Here is a 9613-nt window from a genome sequence, read left to right on the forward strand (position 1 = left end):
TAAAAATCTTCCAGTCACCTGTTCTTACGAATCTGTGAGTTTGGCTGAGAGCTATGAAAAGATATATTAAATTAGGTATTAATAAGCATTGATTGGGGGTTACTGCTGTAAGGTAAGAGATATTTTCCTGAGACTATCTTTTAAAAGAGAATAAATATATCTCTTGGGACAGATATAAATAGCAGAAGTCAGGAAGGTAGACCAAGAAAGTGAAGAATTCGCTCTGCTTATCCTTAGGGAAATCGCACCCATGTACAAATCCCCAGAGCACGGTCCTGAACACTAGAACAGAAGGTGGGGGGATGGGCCACAAGGGGTGTGACCACGGCCATCATCCCGTGCTCCCCTCGGGCTACTTTGCTCTGCTTACCTGAGGACTGTGGTCTCTTCACCCCCTCTTAGGACAAAACCTGTATTGATATTTAACACCCCTGGAAAGTTATTGTCTTTCTTTATATTTTTTCCACAGATCATATTTTTTTCTGGAACAGAGTTTCGAGTTCAATATCGATCTTTTGCACATGAAGACATTGGAACTTAGGGACCTTTGGGGCTTCGTTTTTTGCCCTCCATGGTAGGCATGCGGCCTTGTGTTAAAAGGCAATTTCTGGGACTTCCCTAGTGGTCCAGCAGTTAAGACTCCGCACTTCCAATGCAGGGACGTGGGTTCGATCCCTGGTCGGGGAACTAAGATCTCACACGCCGCGCAGTGCGGCCAAAAGAAAAACAAAAACGGCAATGTCTTCCTTTCCTGTGGCTGAATTAAAAGAGTTACCATTAAAAAAAAAAAAGAGTTACTATTGTTTTTGTTCATCACTAATTTAAGAAACCCAGGACCAGGGCCGTCTCCTCCTCAGTTCCAAAGGGGTCAGGCCGCCTCCCTGGTGGGGCCCAAAGACCATCCCAGGGGGCCTGGAGGACAGAGCGTGGAGCCCAAGAGGATAATTCTTTTTATTTTTTTTTTTGTGATACGCGGGCCTCTCACTGTTGTGGCCTCTCCCGTTGCGGAGCACAGGCTCTGGACGCGCAGGCTCGGCGGCCACGGCTCACGGGCCCAGCCGCTCCACGGCATGTGGGATCTTCCCAGACCGGGGCACGAACCCGCGTCCCCTGCATCGGCAGGCGGACTCTCAACCACTGCACTACCAGGGAAGCCCAAGAGGATAATTCTTGAGCCTTAAAATCTAGTAGAATTTTCCCTGCTTGGTTTTGGACTCCCTCGGGACCCATGACCCTTTTCTTCTTTCTGACCGTTCCCTTTTGGAACAGGAATGTCTATCCTATGCCCGTCCCACTATTGTATGTTGGAAGCACACAGCTTACTGTCCAGTTTCACAGCTAGAGAGAAATTTTACCCCAGAACGAATCATACCTTGAGTCTCACTCATACCTGATTTAGATAATAACTAGATGAGATTTTGGACTTAGAGTTGATGCAGGCATGTGTTGATTTGGGGGCTGTTGGGACGGGGTGAATGGATTTACATGCAAAGAGGATACGAACTTGGGGGACCAGGGGGCAGAGAGTTATAGGCTGAATTGTGTCCCCTCCCAATTTATATGTTGAAGTCTTAACCTCCAGTACCCCAGAATGTACCTGTATTTTGGAGAGAGGGTCTTTTAAAAGATAATTTAGTTAAAATGAGGTCACTAGGATAAGCCCTAATCCAACCACATGGGTGTCCTTATAAGACAGGGAAATTTGGACACAGACCCACACGGAGGGAAAACCATGTGAGGAGTCAGAGAGAAGACCACCACCTACAAGTCAAGGAGAGAGGCCTCAGAAGACAGCAACCCTGTCATCACCTTGATCTCACCCTTCCAGCCTCCAGAACCGCGAGCAAGGGAATTTCTGTTGTTTCAGCCACCCAGTTTGTGACACTTTGTTATGGCAGGTTTAGCAAAGGAATACACTATGGTTCCAAAGTTGCAGGGCAACATTAATTTTGTTTTGGTTATTTTTATCTTTTTTGGCTGCCATAAAACACCGCAGACTCACACTGATGACATAAAAACCCTAAGAATTTTTTACATAACGTGTTCATGGTATATAATAAAGAAGGTGGCCTTTGTCTCTGGTTCCTGGTAGATGACTTCTAAATCCTTGGAATTTCTTGAGTGATACAAGTATCTTTGCAGGAACCCTCCTACACTGTTGGTGGGAATGTAAATTGGTACAACCACTGTGGAGAACAGTATGCTGGTTCCTTAAAAAACTAAAAATAGAACTACCATAGATCCAGCAATCCCACTCCTGGGCATATATCTGGAGAAAACCATAATTCAAAAAGATACATGCACTCCTATGTTCACTGCAGCACTATTCACAACAGCCAAGACATGGAAGCAACCTAAGTGTCCATCAACACAGGAATGGATAAAGGAGATGTGGTATATATCTAACTATACAATGAAATATTACTCAGCCATAAAAAAGAATGAAATAATGCCATTTGCAGCAACATGGGTGGACCTAGAGATCATCATACTAAGTGAAGTAAGTCAGACAGAGAAAGACACATATCAGATGATATTTGTAATCCATATGTATAATCTAAAAAGATGATACAAATGAACTTATTTACAAAATAGAAACAGACTCACAGACTTCAAAAGCAAACGTACGGTTACCAAAGGGGAAAGGTGGGGGGAGGGATAAATTGGGAGATTGGGATTAACATATACACACTACTATATATAAAATAGATAATCAACAAGGACCTACTGTATAGCACAGGGAACTCTACCTATATGGAAAAAGAATCTGAAAAGAATGGATATATGTATATGTATAATTGAATCACTTTGCTGTACTCCTGAAACTAATACAATGTTGTAAATCAACTAAACCCCAATATAAAATAAAAATTAAATGTAAAAAAAATGGGGGCAAAAAAAAAAAAAAAAAAAAAAAAATGGGGGCTTCCCTGCTGGCGCAGTGGTTGAGAGTCCGCCTGCCGACGCAGGGGACGCGGGTTCGTGCCCCGGTCCGGGAGGATCCCACATGCCGCGGAGCGGCTGGGCCCGTGAGCCATGGCCGCTGAGCCTGCGCATCCGGAGCCTGTGCTCCGCAACGGGAGAGGCCGCAACTGCGAGAGGCCCGCGTACCGCAAAATAAATAAATAAATAATAAAAATAAAGAGGACAGGTGAAGCCATTTAAGAAGTGGCTCTATCCCAAGAGCCCCACACTCACCCCACTCCACTTGGCTTGTGCCCCTAACCCGTCGTAAAAGACTAAATGTTTGCAGTGTGAAGAGTAACTCTGGATGAAAGAACATGAGACAGTGCGATTCTAAGAACAGGAGGATTAGGTAAGCTTGTGCCTAATGTAATGAATGCCAAATGCTAAAGTTTCAGCATTCACACTCCACCCTGCTCCACTGCCCACCCCCAACCCTTACCACTTACAGTCTCCCAGCTGGCCAGACTCTGACCCTCCGGACAGGAGACTGGGAAATCTTTTAGCCCAAGAGTTTAAAATAAAGATCCTGACATTGGAGGTTCTTCAGCAACAGACCCACCAAGACCACTGTAGAGTGAAACTCAAAGTCAACGAGTCCACTCACAGCCAGAGCTTCCAAAGAGCTTCTCAGACTCACCTCAACTCAGACTCAGCCGGTCTAATAGGATCGGCTGACAATTTCCATGCAGAATATGAAAGAGGGGAATCAATGGTGAGTTACGGATGACACCAAGAGAAGAAAGAACGAAGACTGGAACAGGGCTTGGGACCTATAGCATTTGACACGCCTATTACACATTCAGGCGGAAATCTCATTAGGCAGATGGAGACAAGTCTGGAGTATAAGGGAGAAGTCCAGGCCAGAAACAAAAACTGGAGAATCGTCATTCTTCCTTCTATGCCTTTCCATGCTCTGCTCTCTGGATCAGCTGAAGACATCCATTCCATCAGATGGAAATATTCTGCTTCGATCTACCCTTGTGAGATGGAGGTGGACCAGAGTGAACTCAGGAGCAGGAAACAGAGAGCAGCCCAATTCCTGCTGGATACCCAGGACCTGGTCCACATGACAGCCCTGTCAGGTGCCCTGGAGGAGGAGCTGGGCTCCTGTAAACTCATGGGGAAGCCAACACCACTGTCTCCTCCTTGGCACCTTCATCTAACACTGGCAATATTGCCCTTTTCTTACAAAACTAATTTGGGGCTTGCTACTCAGTTTTTCAAAACGAAACCAATATACAAGCGGGGATACATACACAGCATCAGACAAGCAAGGGAACGATTAACCTAAAAGTGAGGATATGTGTAAGTCTGGGAAGGAGAGAGAAGTACGCAACTGGGAAAGAGCCCAAGGTCCTGGCAATTCTCTGCTCCTTAGTGAAGGGCACCTTGGTACTCACTTAATAGTGTTGTTTTAACGGTAAACATACATGTATACACTTCCCTATGCGTGCTATATTTCTCAATTAAAAATACTTAGAGAAATGAAGTAGGGTTAGGGATTTGAAGCATGCTGGAGAAGAAGCTGTTGCAGATAAGGTGGTCCGGGAAGGCTTCTGGGAGGGAGTGACAGCTGACAGAGACCACAGTGAAATGAAGGATCAAGCGATACAAAGGAAGTTGGGCAGCAGTAGGTTCCAGGCAGAGAAGAGCAACTATGAACATCCTGAGATGGGAACGAGCTTGACGTTTTCAGGGAACAACACAAAGACCAGTGAGGGAGGTGGCAACTGTAGGTCAGAGAGGAGACTGGAGCTGGACAGTGCAGGACGAGTCAGCAAAGTATGTTAGCTGTTAGCATCAGTGCTATTTGCATTATTGATATTACTCCCAGTGGATGGAAGGCCACTGGAAGGTTGTGAACAGTCAAGGGAAGGGATCTCTTTTTTTTTTTTTTTTTGCGGTACGCGGGCCTCTCACTGTTGTGGCCTCTCCCGTTGCGGGGCACAGGTTCCGGACGCGCAGGCTCAGCGGCCATGGCTCACGGGTCCAGCCGCTCCGCGGCATGTGGGATCTAACCGGACCGGGGCACGAACCCGCGTCCCCTGCATCGGCAGGTGGACTGTCAACCACTGCGCCACCAGGGAAGCCCGATCTCTATTTTTATTGAACAATTCTCCACTTCCCTACACAATTAAGTGGAAGTAAATCCCACCATCAGCTTCAGAGCAGACCCTGAGTAGTCTGAGCAAACCAGTGGGGAGGGTCCTGGACTGTACCTTGAGATACGGTTCTGGCCAACAGAATGTGGGGCAACATCTGCTGGAGCTTCTGGGAAAAGCTTTCCAGCTCTTAGAAAAAGAGTGTCTTCTTGTTTTCATCCAGGGCATGATAACATCCAGAAAAGGGATCTCTTTCTGGGCCTTCAGCCTCAAGCACAGACAGGGAGACAGAGCCCAGAGAGTCGGGGAGAATCCACGCTGAGGCCTTGACGTGTCCCAGCAGGAGCTGCTCCACCTCTGCACTTCTCTGAGTCCCATAATCCAAGTCCTTAATGTCGAGCCAGCTGGAAACAGGTTTTCTGTTCTTTGCAGCCAGAACTGCTAACCAACAGAGCAACCTCCTTCTGGAGGCTCAACAGCTCCTATCAGCTAGCCCTCAGCCTTGAACCTCTCCTCAAAGTCTTCTCCTGGGAGATTCGAGGGGGTGGTTTACATGTGCGTGGGGACGTCGGCACGTTTCTTCCCTCTTTCATCTTCCTGATCGGTGTCTGTTTATTCACAAGTCCTTTAAGGGAGGGGCTTCAGGGAGGGGCTTCAGCACGACCACTGCTGCTGGTGTCCCTGTGACAGCCGACCCCCGCCAAAGTCACCATGTCTTGGTGCTGTCTATGTGCCCACTGCTGGAAGTGGCAACGGTCCCCTCCAGCCCTCAGTGCGAGAGACCAGGGCTACACATTCCACGAAGAAAGGGAGAGCACATCTTCCTCCATAACCCCTGCCATCAGCCCCTGGCCCAGACACCTAAGCACCCAAACGTCCAAGAGTTACTACCCCTCCCCCTACATCAACTTGTGTAAAATATATGTGGGGGAAGGGTGAAGACCCCAGCCTCGCCTAGGTGCTCAGCAGAATGCCGGACTCTGAGCCCCAATTTAGGGTTATTTGGAGCAATCTTCTCTATAAGCTTCAGTTCTGTTTGCATCTGTTTCCCAGTTTTTTTCTGAAGACAGGATCCTAGAAACTGAAGTAATAATACTCTCTCGGTAAATACTGACAAATTTTGAAATATCTCCCAGTATTTAAATAGACACATCTCTCCATCTTGTTTTAGTCTGGATTCTCTGAGAAGCAAGTACCAAGACAGGATTCACTGTGCCAAGAATATTATTCAGGGAAGTGAGAGAAACTAGGCAGTTATCCGGGGAAAGTGGGAGGGCTGTCAGACTTGATGCAGATCTGACCCCGAGTGGAGGAGACAGGAAGAAAGGTAGGATGTAATGGACGCATCCTAGACTGCTCTGGAGTCTAAGGAAGGTTTGGAAAAGCTCTCAGTCCTCTAGTCAGAGTCAGCTGTCACTCTTAGAAGAAAACATAGGGCTAAATCTCATGGCCTTGGATTTGGCAATGGATTCTTAGATATGACACAAAAGCACATGCAGCAAAAGAAAAATCAAAAAGAAAAGCAAAAAGAAAAATTGGACTTCATCAAAATTAAAAACTTCTGTGCATCAAAGGACATTATCGAGAAAATAAAAAGGCAGTCTATATAATGGGAGAACAATATTTACTAGTTATATACTTATATGATAAGAGACTTGTATCCAGAATATGTAAAGAATTCTTACAACTCAACAATAAAATGACAAATAACCTGAATACGGGCAAAGGATTTGAATAGACATTTCTCCAAAAAAGATATACAAATGGCCAAAAAGCACATGAGAAGATGTTCAAGATTGTTAGTCATTAGGGAAATGCAAATAAAAACCTCAGTGGGGTACCACTTCACACCCACTAGGATGGCTACAATTTTTTTTTTTTTCAGTACACAGGCCTCTCACTGTTGCGGCCTCTCCCGTTGCGGAGCACAGGCTCCGGACGCGCAGGCTCAGCGGCCATGGCTCACGGACCCAGCCGCTCCGCGGCATGTGGGATCTTCCCGGACCGGGGCACGAACCCGCGTCCCCCGTATCGGCAGGCGGACTCTCAACCACTGCGCCACCAGGGAAGCCCTACAATTTTTTTAAAAAAGGAAAATAACAAGTGTTGACAAGGATATGAAGAAATTGGAACCCTTGTACATTGCTGGTGAGAATGTAAAATGGTTCTGCCGCTATGGAAAACGGTTTGGTGGTGTGAGACTCCATGCTCCAGGGGACTGGCCTCTCCAGGTCTTGAATTTACAAGTAGAACCAGGGGTGACCTTAGAAAAACCTGATCCATTTTAGTGAGTTCTTATCTCTTACGGCCACAAAGTAGGTTCGTCCTCCTGCATTGGCCTCCCCCTGCCCATCTATTGAGATGGCACCCTTATTGCCCATCTAAGTGGAGTCAGTTCCTGCAAGGCCAAGGGTGGCTTCTCTTAAAGCCGTAGGGTCACTCTCCATCTCTCCTTATGCCAAAAAAAAAAGAATTCAGGCCTGCTCTCACGTGGTCTGAGCCTCCCCCCAGCCGTCTACGGCGCACGCAGCCTGTCGTCACTCGCTCCGTCTGGGCCTATTCGCCAGGCTCTCCGTTTTCAGTATCTTCTCCCACTGATGTCAGCAGCTTCTTATTAACCCGAACATGTGGGCCACAGTTTTCTTCTGAAGCATTTGGATGCAATTTCAGAACTCTAACATGAAAGTTTCTGCTTCTCTCCACGTTTTGCCAAGTATCTTGCTAGAGTCATTGGTGACTTTGGAACCCAGGCGACTTGGGACTTTGTAACGTTCACTGAAGCAGAGGTGTGTTTTAGCCACACTCAAATCCTCCTCTCTGGGAGCTAGCCTTGCACCTCCGGAAAAACAGCGTCGCGTTTGGATCCCTCGTGGCTTCCACCAAGGGCTGGGGGCTCTTGCCAAGTACTTGGCCCTTTGCCCCTCGTTGCAAACGCCCTTGCAGAGCTGCGGGAGCTGGGCTGGGCTGCCAGCAAATACGATCAGCTTAAGTCGACCCTGTCCTCTTATTTGAAGGAATATTCCACTTTCTTTAGAACTTGTTTGCACGCACTGGACTTTGTGTCTGATGCAGCCAGGACTGAAAAATGGGCTCTGCCAGTGGTTCTACAAGTAACTCCAGCAGTCCTTTGCATCTCAGCTGTATTGCATGCAGCCTGGCTAGGAGGTGCCCTGAGCCTCCTTAAGGCACTGTCTAGGGGGCCGCCAGGTGAGCGCGGGTCCAACCCAAGGGGGCTTGCAGGGGAGCTCCAGAGACATAATTCATGTTTCCTCGGGAGAAGAGAGACTCGGAGGAGATTGTAAGGTGCTCTCAACGGTCCCTTCTTTCACCTGGAAGGATACCTGGGTGTCCTCACAATGACACTTCCACTGACCAGCACTGAGGCCCCACCCAACTCTGAGCCTTTGGTCCTTTGGGGCAGTGACCGAGTCCTCTCACCACTCTTTCACTTCTTGTTTGCAAACCACCAAGTAAAAAATGTATCTCAAGCGTCTCTTCATGAAACTCTAGTTAAGCTCTGTGCCCTGCACTCAGTCTCTGCTCCCACCACCCGCTTCCTGAAGGGAGACGCCGCTCAGCTTCCAGTGGAGGCAAAGGGTCCCTGCACTGACCTTCTACCGTGCATGAGGTCATCTGTGCTTCATGAGAGCCCTGTGAGGACGTAACACTATCACACCCATTTTACAGAAGAGAAAACTGATGCCCACACAGGTTGAATAATTTTCCAAGGTCACCGACTACTGATTAACTAAAGTGGGAAACAAACACTGAGTAACTGCCTGCAAAGCCCGGATGTTTAACAGCACTCTGCGTCCAGAAGACAACCCCCCATCTTGGCCAAGCCCTCAGCCAAGGCGAACTCCACCATCTTCATCAGCATCCTTTGCCAGCACTGCGACCCAGTCACCTCCACAACCAGTGCAAAACTCCTCCAAGAGCAAGAGAGACTTTCCCTGCACCAGGGCTTCTCAGCCTCAGCACTGTTGACATCTGGGGCCAGATAACTCTTTGCTGCGGGGGCCTGTCCTATGCACTGGAGGATGGTGGCAGCATCCCTGGCCTCTCCCCATTAGATCAGCCGAATCCCCCATCCCAGTCGACACACAAAAGTATCCGCGGACACTGCCAAATGCTCCTGGGGGACGTGGGCGTGTGAGGCTGACAAGATTCCCTCCTGGCTGAGACCTACTGCCCTCGGGTACTCATTCTGTCGGCTCTCTCTCTGCTATTGAGCTAGAGTTCCTGAGAAATCAAGATCTCTAAGACAAAGCCTGTCCCCGCAATGGCACTGCCCAGGCTTCCTGTCACCATCACTGTCCTGTGTGCTCCGTGATGTACAGCCCCTTCTTGGGGAACTCAGATGGCCCCGGTGGACTCGGCTTAATGATTGGTCAGTCTCCCTTTCAAGAGACTGTGCACCTGGACTTCCCTGCTGTCGCAGTGGTTAAGGGTCCGCCTGCCAATGCAGGGGACATGGGTTCGAGCCCTGGTCCGAGAAGATCCCACATGCCGCGGAGCAACTAAGCCCACGCACCACAACTACT

Source organism: Phocoena sinus, chromosome 18 (assembly GCF_008692025.1).
Source record: "Phocoena sinus isolate mPhoSin1 chromosome 18, mPhoSin1.pri, whole genome shotgun sequence".
NCBI lineage: Eukaryota > Metazoa > Chordata > Mammalia > Artiodactyla > Phocoenidae > Phocoena > Phocoena sinus.